Raw genomic sequence first — 21,592 nt, 5'->3', positions numbered from 1 at the left:
CCACGGCCTCCACTCCTGCGGGGACGCTGGAGGATTCCATAGCCAATCCCCTCGGCCATGCTACCCCTTTCCCCGCCAAAAGTAGATCCTTCTGCCTCGCTCCGCAAGCCAGCCCCACCCTGTCCTGCCCTTTCATTCCAGAGAGGAACGGTCACGAGGCCAAGAACGCGACTCCGCGCACTAGGCATCTCTCCGAGCTGGACCCGAGCAAGCAACTAGACTCGGCGAGAGAGTGGGAAGGAGCCTTAGCGAGCAGCTCTATGGCCCAATGGCTTTCCTCTACCTTCGGGTGTGGGCCAATGAGGAGCAAGGGGCGGGACTTCCGCCTCGCCTTCGGTGTTGTCGTACGCGCTCTGACTCTAGGCTGTGGGGGTCGGTGCGGAGATTCAGTCATGAAGTCGGGGTAGAGACTTCTGCAGCGACGCGGCTGGTTGCCTGTTTGTGTTGCAAGGTCAGCTTCCAGGTAAGAGCTTCTCCTGCGTCTCGACGGCCGGACTGCAGGTTTCCCCCCCGTGGGGCCTGCCGGGGAGAACACACCCCCTCGCCCGCCCTGAAGCTCCGAGGCGGCCCCGCCGCCGTGCTCTTGGCTGCTCCTCAGGTTGGGTGCGGAGGAAATTAGTTTAGTTTTGTTTTGTTTTGTAGAAGATAAAATAAAACGCTGCGCTCAGAGGCCGAGTCTCCCATGCATTCCTGCGCCATGAGTTTGTGTGTATCTAAAGTTGTTGGGTTATCTGTTTTGCTTCTTGCATTCCGCTCTTGAGGTGTCTTGAGCCTGGGAAGCTGTCTGGAAGTCGTCTCTTTCCGGGCGTCCCCGGGCGAAGTCACTTGAATTTAGTTGTGGGAAGGCTTTAATCTTTGGCAAAAAAAGAGGGCAGTCGCCTCTTTTCTTTCTAACCTTCCTGCCACCCCCACCCCCACCCCGGAAGCTCGATAGAAGGTGGGATGTGATTCTGCTAGGGACAGATAACCACGTCCCTGCCCCCTAAAGTTGGCAGCTCTGCCGGGACGCTTATTGAGTTGACCCGCACTGATGACAGGACTTTATCTCAGAGAGGGAGAGGGCAAACACCGAAGCCAAGCGATCCCAGAATCACTCATGCATATTTGGTGGCAGTCACTGAGTGTTCTCTGTCAGCTTTTGGGTAAATTCCTCTATTTTGTCCTAATTTGGCAATAGTAGATTTCCAAAACCATCGTTTAATCTTCAGTTTCAGCACCGTGGGCAGCTGCTTAGGTTCTTTGTTGTTACCCCAAACTAGCCTGACAAGTGTTCCTCAGTGATGCTGCAGGAACAGGGAAAACTCATGCATTCCTTTCCACAATGATCTGTTGTTCTCCAAGGAGAACATCTGCAGTATTTGATACAATGTAAATAAATAAGATGGGTGTGCTGTCGGAGAGTTCTAGTTAGAGATACATCAATTCAGGGTTTAAGGAAGGGCTTTTCAAGGATTTAATCTTTTTAGGGATACATTTTAATGGGTCTATGAGATTAGCTTCATTTTGGAGTAACAAAACTGGGCAGTAGTAGCAGGTTTTTTGTTTGTTTTTGTACTTTTGATTGAACAGCATGTGGGATCTTAGTTCCCCAACTCTATGGTAGCAGTTTAAAAGAACTTTAAATAGTAGATAAGAAATGTAGTGGGCGTCTCTGGTGACTCAGTGGTAAAGAATCCTCCTGCCAGTGAAGGAGTCGCGGGTTCGATCCCTGGATGGGGAAGATCCCCTGGAGGAGGGAATGGCAACCCACTCCAGTATTCTTGCCTGGGAAATCCCGTGGACAGAGGAGCCTGGCGGGCTCCAGTCCATGGGGTCCCAACGAGTCAGGTGAGACTCAACGACAGTAACAAGTGTAGTGCAGGGCTCATGGGAATTTTGAAATCAATTTAGTGCATTGACATTAATGTTAGAAAAAAACAAATAGCATAGGACATCCTATAGAGTAAGAGTAAATATTATTTCATGAAGCTTTTGTTTCAGGTTTTAAAAAATGTATGAATGTGAAGAGGAAGATGTAAATGTATACCGTATTATTGTGGATTGTGGCAAAACACTGGATCCCAAATTTGGGAGTCAGACTGGGTTCAGCCTTCAGCTCTGCCATTTACTAATTCTGTGACATGATTTGTGAATAAGGGAAGAATTATAAGAATTAATTGATATAAAATATGTCTGTTACATAGTTAAGCCTCAAAGTAGTTGTTTTTGTTGTTGTTATTTTTTGGAAATGTTGGCTAGAAGCGCAGTTAATTCTCTCTGTAAGGAATGACAACTACTGTTTTAATAATATATATTTTTTACCCCTGCCTTTGTTTGAAGCCAGCAAGCTTCGTGTCTCCGTGTATAACAGTAAATGATGTGGACAAAAATGTTAATTTGCAGCGTTTAATATTGAAGGATTGGGAGTAAGTTCTCATCTATCCTTGTTTAAAGCTCATTTCTTGTAGGCATTTTGCAGGGGCCTAACTGTTACGGCATTCATCACCCTTCCTTTGATGTTTTTCTGCATCCCAGAGTAACATAGATTTATCAAAAGTTTTCTAGGCACTAATTTTAGCAAAGTAAGGGCAAGACTAAGGGTATGATAGGTTTGTGTCTTTGAACAAAATTGGATAGGAAGGCATTTTATGGTTTATAGTTTTTGCCATAAAGATATGTGAAATAGCATGGTCAAATATCATGGTGTGCTTATTTCATGTTGGTATGACCTAAAAATGGTTGATGTTTAAGTAAAAAGTGTGGTTTTGGACATTTTGAAATCTGGGAATGTTTAGCAGAAGTCAAAATGAGTTTGGATCAAAGTAGTGTTTTGTACCATTTGACATATTACTGCCATATGGCATTGCATATGGTAATTTCACATGACATAAAAAAGGGAAGAACTAAGGATTGTTAGTTTTTTCAAAAGAAGAAATAGAATTAATAGACATTTCTTTTAATTAGGTCATGGTGGATAATCATTGTTTCAAAATTCATGTATTCTACAAATATTTATTGAGCATTTACCAAAAATGCTAGTTTTCATAATCCTTTTACATTACATAAAAGCTAATTTAGGAACAATGAGAACGTATAATCAGTATTGTCAGTTTATGTATTATAGTACATAGATAACAATCACAGTCATAATAGCTAACATTGTTTACTACAGGCAGACAATTCTAAGCACTTAATATTTGTGATTCTCTTTTTATAGATAGGGAAATGAAGGCATCGAAAATACATAACTTTCTGAGTTCACACAGGTTGTTAGTGGAGTAACTGAAATTTGAATCTAGGCATTCTGATTGTAAAGCCTGTCTTGTATAATGTTTTATTAAAAAATACAAAATGCTGAGGAGTTATTTTGGATTCTTGCTAATTTGGATGACTTTGGGTAAGCTCTTTTGATCCTTGGTTTCCTCAGCTCCTTCCTCAAAAATATATTATTAAGCCATTATGTTTTTGTGGGGTAAGGATAATTTGTAAAGTTCTAGACAGAGAATGTGTTCAGTAAATCATATGCCTCAGCCTTTTCCTTTCATATTGAGGATGTGGCCATTTGAAAGATTGTTAGCAACTGGAGGACGATAGAAGAAAGAATTTCACCTAAGGACACTGCTGAAGCAAAGGTATAGAAGTAGGAAAGCAGAGAACATTTGTCAAGGTAGTATGTTTAAGGAACAGGCTGGTATAAAGATAGATGGATAGAGTTTACAGGAATCCTTAAAGGAGCCAGGTTAAGGATTTTGTACTTGATTCTATAAAGAGGAAGAATCCCTCTTTATAGATACTAGTCTGGAACAAAGTCCAGCGAAGGAATGGAAGCCTGGAGGTAGGAATACCCCGGAGTTTAATAACAGTGGTTGAGGCAGGAAGTGATAATGGTGGGGTTGTTGTGAAGGGTTTGGGTTGAGAATGTTAAGTGACCCTGGGAATCCACAGAAGTATGGGCCTTATTTTTGGGGAGCGTATTATGATGAACAGATGTTGATGGTGTAAGGGGATTTAGGAGAAGAATTCATGATACAGTCTTTGGCTTTGGAGCTGAGGATTAGTTCAGATGTTTGGAAATGTAAAATGGAACATGGGAGCTCTGTGTACTTCATAAAAAGAGAAGAGACCAGTTGCTCACTTTGTGAGGAAGTTGTCTAAAGCCACAGTCCCCCTGTGGGTCAGTTTCACAGGAGGGATGTGACTCCAGAAGACCCTCAGAAATGCAGATTTCTCACTTTAGATAGAGTTCTACCTACTCTTTTCCCCTGTAATGTTTTTATGCGTCCTGGGACGATAGGGGTAAGGTAGTGGGGAGGGAAATTTTTGGAAAATTAGCAAGGCTCTCATTTATTATTTCAAAAGAGAGCCAGTAAATTGAAGACTAGGGATTCTCACATTAATAATTTGGAAAGATGCTGTGATTTTTATATAGTACCAGACACTTATACACACGTGTTGTATGTTGCATTGTAACATCTCCAGATTTCTTATTTTGTGTCATCCCCTCTTTGTTACCCTGAATTGATTAATAGCAAAACCTTTAAAATCAGAGAATCTATGTGCTTGTTATGGGTCAGCAATGAAGAGGGAATCTAGAGAGATTGTATTCTACTTAAGCTGAGACTGGGAGAAGCAGCTCAGAGGATGAGAGAAGGCTGCCTGGTGTGGTAGGAAGTCTAGCAATTCTGTGAATTTTTGAACCCATTCTCTGGCTTCAGTTTCCTTATTTTGTAAGATGATGATAACACCAGTTCTGTCCTGTTGCAAGGAAGAAACACGCCTAGAGGCCCTTTACACGTCAAAAATGGAGAAGGAAGTGGCAACCCACTCCAGTATTCTTGCCTGGAGAATCCTGTGGACGGAGGAGACTGGTGGGCTGCTGTCCATGGGGTCGCACAGAGTCAGACAGAGTCAGACACGACTGAAGCGACTTAACATGCATGCACGCATTGGAGAAGGAAATGGCAACCCACTCCAGTATTCTTGCCTGAAGAATCCCAGGGATGGAGGAGCCTGGTGGGCTACCTTCTATGGGGTCGCACAGAGTGGGACACGACTGAAGTGACTTAGCAGCAGCAGCAGCAGCATACTTCAAAAAGGGCTCAGATCTAAGTAGAATGGCCTGTGGTTTCCTTTCTTGGCAGATTTTCTAGAGTTTGGTGCAGTTAGGTAGTGGCATGATACTAAATTAAGCAGTATAGTAATTTACTGATCTCTGAACTGTTTTCAGTTTCCTGTAATGCAAGGCCCAAGTAGCTGGCCAATCAAATAAAAAATTGGTCATTAGGCATAAGCATTAAGACAAGGAAGGTTTGCATGATCTGTTACTCCATTGGTGGAAACATTACTTGGACTCCACTACTTACGAATTTTTCTATCACAATCATTCACTCAACAAATATTGAGGTATTTTTTATATCAGGTGGTGTTCTAGGCATGCGGAGTATGTTAGTGAACCAAAAATAAATTTAAAAATAAAAAATCCTTGTCCTCATGGAGCTTATTTTAAAATAAGGTTAATTTTAATAGTTGAAAGTAATTAGATTTTTCTTGTATTCTGTGTTTAATATAAAGTCATGATTCTGAACAAAGTACGAGTACTGTAGCAGATTGTAACTAATTTTGTAGAGCACTTTAAAGGAAGGGACTGCATCATTCTGACTCATGCATGTCTCCCCATTTCCCCTTTTCCTAATGAAATGACTTTAATGTATTTAATACTCAGCAAATGTAGGTACTCATTAAATATTTATGATGGGGAGAAGGAAGTTGTGTTAAGGCAAGGGCCGGATCTTAAAGAGAGAGGAATCAGTTGAGTGTAACAAATATTAAGGGACCCATGTGCTCACTAGATTGAAGAAAGACAAGTGTGCTGTGAATTGCATTGCCTGGCTTATGCATTGCCTATGAGATTGAAGTGGAAATTTTTGAAGTGATTGAAGTGAAATTTTTTTCATTTATATTGTAGCTGAAAGCATCACCATTAAAAGAATTTGGGTATCTGGGTGTTCCCCAACTTGCCCAATAAGTAGCTTGGTGACTTTGCATAAATAACTTGACCTCTCAGTTCATTTCCTCACTTGTAAAATGAAGCACTTTGAATTTTCCACTTAAAAAAGTCTGCTTTTAAGACTTACAAAATGTCTTCTATCATTTCACTTTACTAATATTGATAAAACAGAGCCAATCATGAACTTCCATTGAATAATAATCAGACTGAATTTATGCTTTTAGTTAACAAACTAGATGTTTAAAAAGGATGTCTGCAAAACTAATGCTACCTATCTGATGTTATTTCCTAAGAAGACTACATTGTAATTTTAAAAAACAAGGCAAAATATAGCCTAACATGTAGTTTCCCCTCTTGCCATTATGAAGGAAAAATAAGCCATAATATTTTAGACCCCAGTAAAGGATGTTACTAGTTGTTCATACTTTAGTTTTACAATGGCCTTTGATTACTGTGCTAGGTGCTAAGTATCTCAAATCTGAAACCACATAGTCCCTAACTTCAAGGAGTGATGAACAAATTAAATGTTTCATTATACCGAGGTGGCCCAGAGAAGGCACATAAGGAGAGTCTGAGAGAAGAGAAAGTTCAGACAGTTAGAGGTTAGAGGAGACTGAGGAGGAATGGCAAGGGACAAAACTGGAGCAGTTCATGAACTTTATAGTTTTCAACTTTATTCTAAAAGTTGTTTAATCTGTTAAGGAATTTTAGGCAGGGAGTAATGTGATCAGGCATCTTTATATCTATTTTTATATTCCTTTTAAGAGAATGATCCATGGGGAAGATATTTATCTTGCTTCCAGTTATTTCAGTGGTATAAACCCTATTTGAGGAACTCTGTCTTTTATGCTGAGGAACAATGTTAATTGTGTGGTTTTAGGGTATCAGTAACCTTAAAATATTCGGACATTAAAACTTATTCATGTCCATAGCCACATTAATGTAAATTGAGAAGACAGCTGAAAATTAAAGGTATTCTGCTTATTGAAATGAGAGAGCTTCTGGTCAGGTAAGAATTTGACTTATTTGGTTATTTCTAAGGGGCTAGAAAATTTTGTCAAAGTTAGATTGAATATGACTGTAGTTTGGGCTCATTTTCTAATGATCAGGATATCCAGTTAAACTTTTAGAGGGAATGTATCTTCAGGGAAAAATAATCCCACCTGATTGATAGGTAAATATTTCTAAATCAAGTCATAAGATAGTAGGAGTTGAATTTCTGCTTTGCTTAGGTGTAAAACACCTCATTGAAGAATAATTTGTCTAATCACTGTCCTTGTAATTTACATATTTGACCTTCAAAAAAGAATTGTGCTTGTAAGTTATACGTTTATATAACAAGTATTATAAATACTAATCGCTTAACATTTTTTGAAGTGAAGTTCATACAACATAAAATTAACAATTTTAAAGTTAATAATTGGGTGGTACTTAGTAAATCACAGTGTTGTACAACCACCACTCTCTATCTAACATTTTTATTACTAGAAGTTAAAACCTTGTACCCATTCTCTGCTGCCACCAGCCCCTGGCAGCACCAGTTTGCTGTCTCTATGGATTTACTGGAGATCTCATTTATTCTGGAAATCTTATATAAATAGAACCATACAATATGTATGGTTTAGTGTCTGGCTTCTTTCACTTAGCATAATGTTTTCAAGGTTCTGCAAGGTTGTTGCAAGCTACATTGCTGTATGTATGAATCTTTCCTTTTTACAGCTTAATTATTTTATTGTATATATACAGCATCTGTTGAAGGACATTTGGGTTCTTTGCATCTGTTGACTATTGTGAATATTGTTGCCATGAACATTCATTTACAACAGTTTGTCTGAGAACTAGTTTTCATTTTTTCTGGGTATATGTAAGGAATGGAATTGCTGGATCATCTGGTGATCCTATGTTTAGCCTTTTGAGGTCTTGCTAAACTATTTTCCATAGTGACTGAACCATTTTACATTCCTACCAGCAACGTATGAGGGTTCCAGTTTCTCTTCATTGTCATCAACACTTGTTCTTTCCCAGTTAAAAAAAAAAATTAGTGCTATTGCTACCCATTTGAATGCAGAGTTCCAAAGAATAGCAAGGAGAGATAAGAAAGCCTTCCTCAGCAATAAATGCAAAGAAATAAAGGAAAACAATAGAATGGGAAAAAAAAAAACACAATAGAATGGGAAAGACTAGAGATCTCTTCAAGAAAATTAGAGACACGAAGGGGAACATTTCATGCACAGATGGGCTCAATAAAGGACAGAAATGGTATGGACCTAACAGAAGCAGAAGATATTAAGAAGAGGTGGCAAGAATACACAGAAGAACTGTACAAAAAAGATCTTCACAACCCAGATAATCACAATGGTGTGACCTCTCACCTAGAGCCAGACATCCTGGAATGTGAAGTCAAGTGGGCCTTAGGAGGCATCACTGCGAGCAAAGCTAGTGGAGGTGATGGAATTCCAGTTGAGCTATTTCAAATCCTAAAAGATGATGCTGTGAAAGTGCTGCACTCGACATGCCAGTAAATTTGGAAAACTCAGCAGTGGCCACAGGACTGGAAAAGGTCAGTTTTCATTCCAGTCCCTAAGAAAGGTAATGCCAAAGAATGCTCAAACTGCTGCACAGTTGTACTCATCTCACACAATTTTGAGCAAGCTCAAAATTCTCCAAGCCAGGCTTCAGCAATACGTGAACTGTGAACTTCCTGATGTTCAAGCTTGTTTTAGAAAAGGCAGAGGAACCAGAGATCAAATTGCCAACATCCTCTGGATCATGGAAAAAGCAAGAGAATTCCAGAAGAACATCTATTTCTGTTTTATTGACTATGCCAAAGCCTTTGACTGTGTGGATCACAATAAACTGTGGAAAATTCTGAAAGAGATGGGAATACCAGACCACCTGACCTGCCTCTTGAGAAATCTGTATGCAGGTCAGGAAGCAACAGTTAGAACTGGACATGGAACAACAGACTGGTTCCAAATTGGGAAAGGAGTACGTCAAGGCTGTATATTGTCACCCTGCTTATTTAACTTATATGCAGAGTACATCATGAGAAACACTGGGCTGGATGAAGCACAGCTGGAATCAAGATTGCTGGAAGAAATATCAATAACCTCAGATATGCAGATGACATCACCCTTATTTATGGCAGAAAGTGAAGAAGAACTAAAGAGCCTCTTGATGAAAGTGAAAGAGAAGAGTGAGAAAGTTGGCTTCAAACTCAACATTCAGAAAACGAAGATCATGGCATGCGGTCCCATCACTTCATGGCAAATAGAGGGGGAAACAGTGGACACAGTGTCAGACTTTATTTTTTTGGGCTCCAAAATCACTGCAGATGAGGACTGCAGCCATGAAATTAAAAGACACTTACTCCTTGGAAGGAAAGTTATGACCAACCTAGATAGCATATTGAAAAGCAGAGACATTACTTTGCCAACAAAGGTCCGTCTCATCAAGGCTATGCTTTTTCCAATAGTCTTGTATGGATGTGAGAGTTGGACTGTAAAGAAAGCTGAGTGCTGAAGAATTGATGCTTTTTAACTGAGGTGTTGGAGAAGACTCTTACGAGTCCCTTGGACTGCAAGAAGATCCAACCACTCCATCCTAAAGGAGATCAGTTCTGAGTGTTCATTGGAAGGACTGATGTTGAAGCTGAACCACCAATAATTTGGCCACCTGATACGAAGAGCTGACTCATTTGAAAAGACCCTGATGTTGGGAAAGATTGAAGGCAGGAGGAGAAGGGGACAACAGAGGATGAGATGGTTGGATGGCATCATCAAGTAATGGACATGAGTTTGGGTAAACTCTGGGAGTTGGTGATGGACAGGGAGGCCTGGGGTGCTGCAGTCTGTGTGGTCGCAGAGAGTCGGACACGACTGAGTGACTGAACTGAACTGATTGCTCTCTGTGTGAATGTGAGGCAGTATCTCACTGTGGTTTTGATTCACATTTCCCTAAGGACTGATGATGGTGAGCATCTTTTTATGTGCTTGTTTGGCCATTTGTGTGTCTTCTTTGGAGAAATGTCTATTCTAATTTTTTGCCCATGTATTAGTTGCATTCTTTGTTTTTTTGTTATTGTTATGTTTTATGTATTCTGAATACTAGATCCTATCAGATGTATGATTTGCAAGTATTTTCTTCCATTTTGTGGGCTTTTCATTTTCTCATTAATATCCTTTGATGCATGAAAGTTTTAAATTTTGATCAAGCTCAATTTATTTTGTTTCTTATACTTTTGGTGTCATATTTAAGAATCCATTGTGGAATCCAAGATCATGGAGATTTACTCCTTTATTTTCTTCTACGAGTTTTATCATTTTTGCTCTTACATTTAGGTCATTAATTATTTTGAGTTAAATTTTGCATATTGTGAATTTAGGGTTACAGCTTCATTGTTTTGCATGTGACTATCCAGTTGTTCCAGTACCACTTGTTGAAGAAAGTGTTGTTATTCCCTTGTTGAATGATCTTGGCACCTTTATTGCCAATCTTTTAGGCCATAGAACTATGGATTTATTTTTGGACTCTCAATTCTGTTCCTTTGGTCTATATGTCTATCCTTATGCCCATGCCACATTGTTTTGATTATGGCTTTATAGTAAGATTTTAAAATTGGGACGTGTGAGTCCTCTAGCTTTGTACTTCTTTTTCAAATTTACTTTGAACTATTCAGGGCCCCTTGTGGTTTCATATGAATTTGACGATTGACTTAACCATGTCTGCGTTAAAAAGGCTGTTGGAATTTTGATAAGGAATGTATTAAATCTGTAGATTGGTTTGGGTAGTATCGCCATCTTAGCAATATGTAGTCTTTTTTTTTTTGGTCACACCATGTGGCTTGCAGGGTCTCAGTTCCCTCACCAGGGATAGAATGTGGACCACAGCAGTAAAAGCCTGGAATCCTAGCCACTGGGCCACCAGGGAACGCCTCAACAATATTTAGTCTTATAGTACACGGGTTATCTTTCCATTTATTTAGGTCTTTGATTTCATTCAGCAATGTTTTGTGGTTTTCTGTGTACAAGTCTTTCACTTCCTTATTAAATTTATTCCTGGGTATTTTATTCTTTCAGATACCTTTATAAATACAATTGTTTTCTTTTGGATTATTCATTGCTGATATATAGAAGCATGACTAATTTTTGTGTGTAGCATTAATTTCTTTTAATGGTCATTCACCTTCTTTTTTAACTTTATAAACTGGATCACATAGGTAAATAAGAAAGTGGGAAGTGGAACACTAAAGAATTTTAATCTCAATGATGTATGATTATTGTGAATATTAATAGTATGGGATGTCCTTTTAGCATAGTGTTGAATGATTATCTACTTACACTTTTGCATTCCTGGTATCAGATTACATACCCTTGGTCATTATAATATAGATAAGAATATTTTATTTTCTTTAAGCTTGGAGAAAGGTGGGGATATTTATTTTTAAAGTTAATTTTTTTGCAACTGAATTCTGATGTTATGGAGAAAGCCTTAGGGATAAACCATATTTATCTTTAAATCTAATTCAGAAATCCATGAATAATAAAAATAAGGTTGGAATGGTTGTTGTTGTTTAGCCACTGAGTTGTGTCTGATTTTTCTTGCGAGCCCATGGACTGTAGCCCACTAGCCCCTCTATCCGTGGAAATACAGGAGTATTCAGTATACAGGCAAGAAAACAGGAGTGGGTTGCCACTTTCTTCTCCAGCGGATCTTCCTGACCCGGGGATTGAATCTGCATCTCCTATGTTGCAGGTGAATTCTTTACCACTGAGCCACCAGGGAAGCCCTTGAAATGGTAGCTGATTTGAATATGTAAATGATCATTTATATACATTAGTTTACCTTTCTTAGTTTTCCTTGAAAGAGGGTTTCAAATATTTAGCCTTAAAATTTCATTATGAACAATTTCATCTGTTCAAATTTCATATGAACAATTTCAATCTCACACATAATTAAATAAGTGCAAATTTATACAGTAATCAGAAGGTCTGAAAGGGCTGGCATTTCATGATATTCACCTGTATTTGAATCGTAGCACCATTATTTAAGAGATAAGCATCGCTGGGCAAGTTACTTAAGAAAGTGAATACTTTTAATGTGCTTGCTATATCCTCAGCACTGCTATAAGCACTTAAAGTTATGTATCTAATTCTCAGTTGCCTATATTTGTGGAAAGATAGTAAGACCTTCCACCATCTATTGATACTGTTTGGATTATTAAAAGAAATAATGCATATTAAGTACATAGCCAGGCATTTAAAAAATCATTTACAGCATATGTAACTTATTATCTAACACCAACAAAGATGAGAAAAGGAAAATCAGTGTTTGAAATGTACATTTATTTGGAATTATAAATATTAATAGGAATATTCTCTTTGGAAAGCAATTTGGCTACATATATAAAGTTTTAGATTGTTTCCTTGGCATATTGATTCCACATTTAGAAATCTATACTAAGGAAACAATCTGAAATATGGAAAGAGATTTATATTTATCATGGAATTATTTATAATTGCAATAGGTAAATTCAACTTAATATTAAACAGTTGAGGGATAGTTAGAGAAAGTCATGATTTAGCCATATAATGTAACAGTCAGCAGCTATTAACAAAATGTTTATGAAGAGTTTTAATAACAAGGGAAAATGATACAACTTTAATAAAAAAGCATACAAATCATACAATAAGTATAAAAATGATAATAAAATATGGATTGGAAAAAAACCTGCTAGTAGTGGTTGGATCAGAGAAGTAGAGCCCATGTGAATGGTGTGGGCGATACAGAATAAGGGAGTAGACGTTTAAGAAATTGTGGTGTCTGATTAAGGAGTGTATCGATCACAGGGCTCTTGCTGTTGTGCCGTAATATGTTAGGTCGGCTGGGTGGTGGTGAGGAAGGAGAGCTGAAAGGTTGGAGAGCGAGGGTGTGTAGGGACCTGGGAGAATGAACCGCAGCACATGAGGACGAACGCTCCTGTCATCTGTGAATGTTAACCTTTGGGTAATCAGTATTTTCTTCATATCTTCTACTGAGCATTATTTTTAATATTAGAAAAAACCATAAACATTTTATTAGATAACAATATAATGAATAATGTATAAGGATTAGAAGCTGATTACAGTGGCCTTAACTTAAATCAGTAAATGGTGGATTTACCAGGCGGAGAACTTTGATCTGTATTTTACAGCTCTCCTCATAGTCTTTGCAGTTCCAACTTCAAAAGCTGAGTTCAGTTTGTCAGGTTCTGAGAGGAATCACAGTGATTTTTATAGCTGGTAAATTTTCATTCATCTGTACTGCTAGTATTTAGACAAGCCTCAAATAATTTGTTTTGAGCTTTGGAAGAAATTGTGTTGATTAATGTAAAATATGTATGTGTATATTTTAATTTTGAAATGATCTCGTTTCTAGAACAGTACAGGAACCTTTTCTTTCCTTCCTTAATCATTTGAGAGTAATTTGTTAACCTCATATTCTGTACTCACCAGAAACTTTAGTGTAAGATTCCTACAAACAAGGATATCTTCCTTTGAGAAATGACTGATTTGGGGGCTACAGCAAGGAAAGTGCAAGATGGGACAAGAAAATCTTGTGCCAGGAAACAGAGACATGCTCAAACATAATTTGATTTTTGTTGGTTAGTCGCTAAGTCATATCTGACTTTTGCAATGCCATCAGCTGTAGCCCGCCAGGTTCCACTATCCATGGGATTTTCCAGGCAAGAACACTGGACTGGGTTGCCATTTCCTTCTGCAGGGGATCTTCCCGACCCAGGGATCAAACCTGTGTCTCTTGCGTTTGGAGGTGAATTCTTCCCACTGAGCCACCAGGGAAGCTGGGGGTTATTCACATAGGCCCAGTGTAATCACAAGATTTCCTGAAAGTGGCAGAGGAGGAGTTTGGAATGAAGTGATATGAGAAGGAATCGATATACCATTGCAGGCTTTGAAGATGGGGCATGGGTCACCTGAGCGAAGGAACGTGGGCAACCCCTAGAAGCTGATAAGCCTAACAATCAGTTGTTGCATAATTTAAAACATTTTGTTTTAAAACATACATGGATAATAACCTAGACTAGAATAAGAAATTTGTGTGACTTTTAAAAATAAGTGATACGTCAAAGACTGTGGGTGCTCTTTCAGATTCTGCACCAGTGGCCATGATGAACACTCATGGCCATGTACTCGCTTTCCTTTTTCCCTGTTACTGAGTGAGAGAAGCGCTGTCTCACTTAAATACTGTTAAGAGCAGAAAGATAACTGTGTAAATTATCAATTCATTTTCTTTCTGCTCCAGATTCACCCTTCAGTACCTGCTCTGCAGTAATGGACTGCACTCTAACCATTTCTCCTTTACAAAGAGCATGATGTTAAGCTTTACTAGGTGCTACAGGGGTCAGGATGCTGGAGGGGAAGGGATTTTTTTCCTTCTTAGTTTCCTAGTGTTCCTTTCCTAGTTTCCTCCAGAGCTGTGTGTATCCTGTTCCCCTCTCCCATTCCCTGGGGACATCTGTGCTCTGCCTCAGCCACATGCCCAGAGTAAACAGGCCCTCACTGGTCCTGCAGTCCTGGTCCAGACCTGCCTTGCCATGGCCCTTCTAAAGTGGACACCATGTACGTCAGGCCTTGTGCAGGCAGTGCCTTGACTCCGTCTGCATGCCTGTGCACCAACCTTGGCTTGCTTTTACCCAGGGAACTGTTTCCTGCAGTTCTCCTCACATGAGTACTATGCATTCCAGGTCTTGTGCCTGTAGCAGTGTCCTGATTACCTCTGCACACTTGCTCAGCAGCCTCATGACACCTGCGCTCCAGAGAGTGGTTTCCTGCTTGTCTGGCAGCGTTGGACCAGCTCTGCTTTGCACAGTCTGGTGAAATCCTCTGTTATCCGTGTGCTGCAACCGTACCTTCGCCAGTGAAAAGCTCCGGGTTTGAGGAGGGGACCCTTCTCCCAGGTTTAGTCTTTTTGGGTACTCTCCCTCAGCCTTATTTTTCCCATCAGAATTTATAATTATTTTTCTTTAAAACATTACAAATGGCTTTATTGACTTACAACTGGCAAATAATACATATTTAAAGCTTATGCTTTTATTAGCTTTGACGTATTTGTATAACAGTGAAACCATTGCCATACTGAACTTAATGTTTTTGTTTGGTATATGTTATATAAAATGAAATAAACTTTAGAAAGTTTATGTTGAAATGTGCAGGTAAATGTAAAATAAAATCATGAGAGTCCCACCACCCAAAGTTTACACATACATGTTAACAGGTTGTTTTATTTCATAGTATTTATGCATCTTATTAAGGTAAACATGAAATATTTTTAACAGTAATACAGAAAAGAAGCCAAGAACTGAGTCTTGAAGTGATATTTTAAGAAGCAGTTGTTATCATCAGTGGGAATAGGACGCCTTGATCTGGCACCCCGTACTCTTACACCATTGATTTAGTAGGATAAATTTCATGCCCCAAACAATGTATGGGGCATTGGGCATGCTCAGCTTTTTGTTCAGAAATTATGCATAAATTAAAGGAAAAGGGTAGAGTGGGAATAATGGATATGAGAATTGGTTCATTTATTCTAGTATTTACACTTAGAAATTGAGTCCCCTAAAATAGGAAACTGGAATGAAAATGCAAGTTACTTTTCCCTGCAGTGTTTTTGTTTTACTTGACAAGGTTGTTCTGAGGATTAGATGGAAAAACATTCATATCAAATACTTAGCAGAGCGTTTATGTCAAAATTAGTAAGTTTTCTACTGATCTGTGTATAGTGGTGATACTGATATTTGTGTGAAGCATCATAAAAAAAATTTGATTCAGAAGATTGATATTTTGAAGTGTAGATACAGTAGGCATGAAGTATTGATGCATATATTTTTAAATATTTTTTAATATTTATTTGGCTGTGCCCGGTCTTGGTTGTGGCATTTGAGATCTTCAGTTTTAGTTGCAGCGTGTGGGGTCTTTAGCTGTAGCATGTGAACTCTTAGTTCCCTGACCAGGGTGCATGGAGTCTGAGCACTGGAAGCTCACAGTCTTAACCACTGGACCACCAGGGAAGTCTCTGCTGGGCCTGATTTGATACCCTGGAAAACCATAATTTTCTAGAATGTTTCTCCAAATGATGCTTAAGAGTCTAATGTTATGAAAGCAATTCATTGTCGATTGTCTTTCTTGTTTGCTGCGTGGCTTGTTGCTGGGGTTGGCACTGGCACTGGTGACAGCGGTGGTATTGAAGAGAAATATGTTTATTTTTTGTTTACGTTCCTACTTCCCTCCCTGCCTTCTTTCTCTTCCTTCCTTCCTTTCTCTCTCCTTTTTCTTGCTCTAATTTGACCCTCTACCCCACTCCTCTTTGAGTTACAAGAAGTTTATAAATAATGACTTGCTATAGTACTTGCCAATCTATAGTTGAGAACAGTGTTTTTCAGATTTGGCTTGATCATGTGGATTCACTAGGGGACGTTTTTAAGAAGTAAAATTATAAGTCTTCTGTCTGAATCTCTGGGGAGGGACCTGGGAATATTTATTTTTACCACAAGCCCCTGGATGATATGTACTATAGACACATTGCCAAGTCGCTTCAGTCGTGTCCGACTCTGTGCGACCCCATAGACGGCAGCCCACCAGGCTCCCCCATCCCTGGGATTCTCCAGGCAAGAACACTGGAGTGGGTTGCCATTTCCTTCTCCAATGCATGAAAGTGAAAAGTGAAAGTGAAGTCGCTCAGTCGTGTCCGACTCTGTGCAACCCCATGGACTGCGGCTCACCAGGCTCCTCCATCCATGGGATTTTCCAGGCAAGAGTGCTGGAGTGGGGTGCCATTGCCTTCTCCAATAGACACATTACTAGATCCCATCTCACATCCACTGAATGAGAAGATAACAACTCTGGGTTGAACATGTCTGGTTTTTAGTAGTTGCTTGTTGTTTGTTGATTCGGTATGTGTGATCTTGATAGGCTTCTGCTTGCTAGCTTTCATAATATTTCCATGTCGTCAGAAAAACAAAGCAAAACAGTCTTGTTTTAAAGGCAAGCTGCTTTATTTTTGCTTTTTTTCCTTTTAAAAATAGAGGGAGATTTCCCTGGTGGTCCAGTGGTTAAGACTGCGAACTTCCAATGTGAGGGGCATGGTTTTATCCCTGATTGAGGAACTAGGATCCCACTTACTGCATTTCGTGGCAAAAAAAAAAAAAAATTTGATATCATAGAAGAAAATGCATAAAACATTTGTATATGGCTTCAAGAACAATTAATGCAAATTCCCATCTCATCACAGCCCAGGTTGAGGTGTGGACTATTGCTGGCATCCCAGAAGCATCTATTTCTTGGTCACACCTGCTTCCTTACCTTTCTTGCCCTCAAGGTATCACAATCTTGATTTTTATGATGATAATGTCCTCATTTTTCTTTCCCTTTTTACCTCTTAAATATGAATCTATACAGAATATCTTCTGTTTTGTCTTTTAAAGAACTTCATGTGAGTAGAATCATAGTGTTTGCCTTTTTGTGACTTACTTCCTTTGCTCAGGGTTATTCTTATGCAATTCATCTGTATTAGTCATACAGCTGTGATTTGTTTTCCTTATTGTAGGGAACTACATTATATGCCCATGCAAAAATTTAATTCTACTTTAATGCATAATGCTCAATAAAGTTTATTATCCAAAAGGATAACTCACTGCTTATGTCTGTATAAGGACAAGGGAGGTAATAGATTGGAGGAAGAACAGGACCTGACTTTTTGCCACTTAATAGTATCCTTGATTATATTCTGTCGATGTATTTTTAAATTGAGGTAACATTGGATTATGCTTACATTATAGTTCATGCTTACATCATTTTTCGATCTCTGTACATACTGCAGGATGCTCACCACTGAAAGTGTGGTTTTCATCTGTCACCTTCATTTGACCCATTTTCCCATTTTGTCCTTCCTCAGCCCCTTTCCACTCTGGTAACTACTGATCGGTTCTCCGTAATGTGCATTTGTTTTATCTTCATTTGGTTTGTTCCTTTAGTTAGTTACAATCCACATCGCGTGAAATCATATAGTACTTCTCTTTCTCCATCTGACTTATTTCACTTACATAATATCCTCAAGGTCCATGTGTCTTGTTGTAAGTGGTAAGACTTCATTTTTTTTTAATGGCTGAGCAGTATTCTGTATGCTTACCAAATCTTTTTTATCCATGTGTTGCTAGGCATTTAGGTTGTTTCATATCTTGGTTATTATAAATAATGCTGCAGTGAACATAGGGGTGCATATATCTTTTTGAATTAGTGTTTTCATATTCTTTGGATAAATATCCAAAAGTGTAGCTGGATCATATGGTAGTTCTCTTAATTTTTTGAGGCCTCTCCATATTATTTTCCATATTATTTCCATAAAATGACTGCATCAATTTACATTCCCAGTAACAGTGTTTGAGGGTTCACTTTTCTCCACGTCTTCACTAACACTTATTATTGCTTGCCTTTTTGATAATAGTCATTCTGATGGGTGTGAGGTGTTATCTCATTGTGGTTTTGATTTGCATTTCCCTGATAATTAGTGACGTTGATCGTCTTTTCATATGCCTTTTCGTCATCTGTGTGTCTTCTTTGGAAAGATGTTGCTTCATATCCTGTGTTCATGTCATCTGCAAATAGTGATGGTTTTACTTCTTCCTTTCCAGTTTGGATGCCTTTTATTTCTTTTTCTTGCCTAATTGCTCTGGCTAGGACTTCCAGTACTATGTTGAATAAGAGTGGCAAAAGTGGGCATTTTGTCTGATTCCTCATCTTAGAGGTATAGCTTTCAGGAATTTTTTGCTGTTGAGTGTGATGTTAATTGTGGATTTGTTTTTTATAACCTCTGTTATGTTGAAATACATTCCTTCTACCCCTATTTTATTGAGTTTTTATGTAAATGAGTTTTGAATCTTGTCAAATGCTTTTTCTGTATCTGTTGAAATGATCAAATGACTTTTATCTTTCATTTATTAATATCATGTAATTGCATTAATTTGTAGATGTTGAACCATTCTTTCTTCCCTGAAATAAATTCCACTTCATTATGGTTTTAATCAATATGGTTTGAATATGTTTTTAAATGTTGCTGCATTCAGTTTGCTGAAATATTGTAGAGGATTTTGTATCTGTGTTTTATCTACCTGTCTATTGGCCTATAACGTTTTTTGCATATACGTGTTGTCCTTGTCTGGTTTGGGGATCATGGTACACACTAAACAACGGGAATAGTTTGTATGAGTCCCAGAGGGAGAAACCTGTTTGCCTACCTCTTAAAGTTTTGGTTTGTTTCATTTGTTTGAAAAATCAATTTGTCATGGAATCTGAAAAAAGCTTGCATTGATTAACAGTAAAAGTAAAAAATCTTACGTGAAGCTTGCTTTTAGTTTAGATGACTTCATGTTAAAAGAAATTAGCCGGGCAACCTTCAGCTCCTCTGCAAAGAACTATTGAGTATCTTATTTTTGCTTAAAAAGTTAAGCCCTGATGTTGTCATTTTTTCCCCCTTTGTAACACTTTTGCTCGTGATAGTGTCTCAACCATTTCTGTAGATATGTTCAGTAGTTCTCAGTTGAACTCTGAGAAGTCATATTATGAAGTTATTGATATATTCACTTGTATGAATTGAGAACACTGGTCTGGAGGAAATTTTATAGTATGATATATAGGTAAACAACATGACGAGCACATTGGGTTTTAAAATTTTTTTACAAGTCTTTACTAAAATGTGATTTGGCTATTGTAAATTTTACAGTAAAATAGTTAACTAGCTGTTTCACATTTTTTTCTGTTAGTGCTTTCTATAGTACATACTCTTTTGATGTGGTTTTGAAGTATAAGATACATTTTTGGAGAAAAATAAATTGAAATTACTACCTAGTAAATCATTTTTCAAGTTAGGAAAAGATTACCATTATTTTAGCAGTGGGTTATTTTAGTCAAGTTTTTGAAATCCTAGTGATACGCAAGAATAGTTTGAGAACCAATGGAATATGAGCTTATTCAAAGTCATTCTTATGGAGATGGTTAGCTGTTTTATGAGTGTTTTTTGGCACTGAGCCAGTTGATGTCAGATATGTCATCTTCAGAGTTAAAGGTTATTTGAAAAGCAAATTCCTGAGAGTAATGTTGGTCTTAAACACTTACTAAATGCATCTCCATCTGTAACATTTAGAATGTAAAAAGTTTATAATGAATTTTTTATAGATGAGTTGCATGGTATTGTCACAAATTTAAATGTGAGGTTAGGATTTATTCTGCTGCTTGGGGAAGTTTTAAATTTTGCAATTATCAGAATAGCATTTGATGAATAACTGGCATCTGTGCTCTTAAGCCATATGGATAATCACATGTAGCCGCCAAGGTACTCAAATTCAGAAGGCCAAGAGAAAATTAACAGAATTAAGGGTTGGTTCCTCAAAATTAAATTATTAGTGTTATTACTCTTTTGGCTGTGCTGCCTGGCATGTGGGGCCTTGTTCCCCAACCAGGGATTGAATCCACACCCTCTTGCTTTGAAAGTGTGGAGTCTTAACCACTGTACCACCAGGGAGGTCCCCGGTTAAGAACTTGTGCATCAAAGGACACTGTGAAGAGTGAAAAGAAAACCCAGGGAATTGGTGAAAATGTTTTTCAATCATATATCTTACAAGGGAAATATATGCAGAATATATAAAGAACTTTTACAGCTGAACAGCAACTACCACGCAATTAAAAATGGACAAAGAACAAGACATGGAAGCAGTCTAAGTGTCCATTGACAAATAAATGGATAAATAATATGTGGTATATGTATATACAATGGAATATTGCTTAGCTATTAAAAAGAATGAAATAATGCCATTTGCAGCAACATGGATGGACCTGGAGAGTGTCATATTCAGTGAAGTAAGTCAGAGAAAGAGATAATAGTGCTTATATGTAGAATCTAAAAAAAAATACAAATGAACTTTTTTACAAAACAGACTCAGACTTAGAGAATATACTTAGGGTTACTGGAGGGAGGGTAGGGAGGAGGGGTAGTTAGGGAATTTGGGATTGACATGTATACTGTGCTGTATTTAAAGTGGATAACCAACAAGGACTGACTGTATAGCACAGGGAACTTTGCTCAATATTCTGTAACATTCTAAATGGGAAAAGAATTTGAAAAAGAATAGGTACATGTGTATGTTTAACTGAATCACTTTGCTTTACACCTGAAACTAACACACATTGTTAACCAGCTATACTCCAATATAAAATAAAAAGTTTAAAGCAAGAAGCTAATCCAGCCTCCAGTAATGGGGATTCCATTAAATCTATTAAAGAATATCTGTACAAGGTATCTTGTGGTCATTATACACCACGTTTTAGACCAGTAGTTTTCATTTTATATATCAGTCAGATATGTGTACCCAATATATGAAATAATTTTAAAAGATTTGAAAGGGGTGGAAGCCCTAGAGGGCCTCATGTACTATTAGGGTTCTTGAGGGGATGTTAATGGTACAGGGTTTGTGATTTAATTTTTTTTTGAATGTAGTAATGAATTAGGAAAATATTCATAAGGCAGTAAGTGAAAATAATAGTTAACAAAACATGTATA

General features: G+C 38.1%; 1 protein-coding gene across 2 annotated transcripts in view; it reads left to right on the top strand.

Moving 5' to 3' along the window:
- The first annotated feature begins 305 nt into the window (after positions 1-305).
- Positions 306-21,592, top strand: part of RNF13 (ring finger protein 13) — a 120,364-nt gene continuing 99,077 nt past the window's right edge. For both annotated transcript variants that reach the window (XM_070374778.1, XM_005906287.2), the window contains exon 1: positions 306-463. The gene's annotated coding sequence lies outside the window, so the exon portion shown is untranslated. The remainder of the gene's footprint in view (positions 464-21,592) is intronic.

The sequence above is a fragment of the Bos mutus genome, chromosome 1, assembly GCF_027580195.1.
Source record: "Bos mutus isolate GX-2022 chromosome 1, NWIPB_WYAK_1.1, whole genome shotgun sequence".
NCBI classification, from domain to species: Eukaryota; Metazoa; Chordata; class Mammalia; order Artiodactyla; family Bovidae; genus Bos; species Bos mutus.
This window is presented reverse-complemented; position numbering and strand designations above follow the sequence as displayed.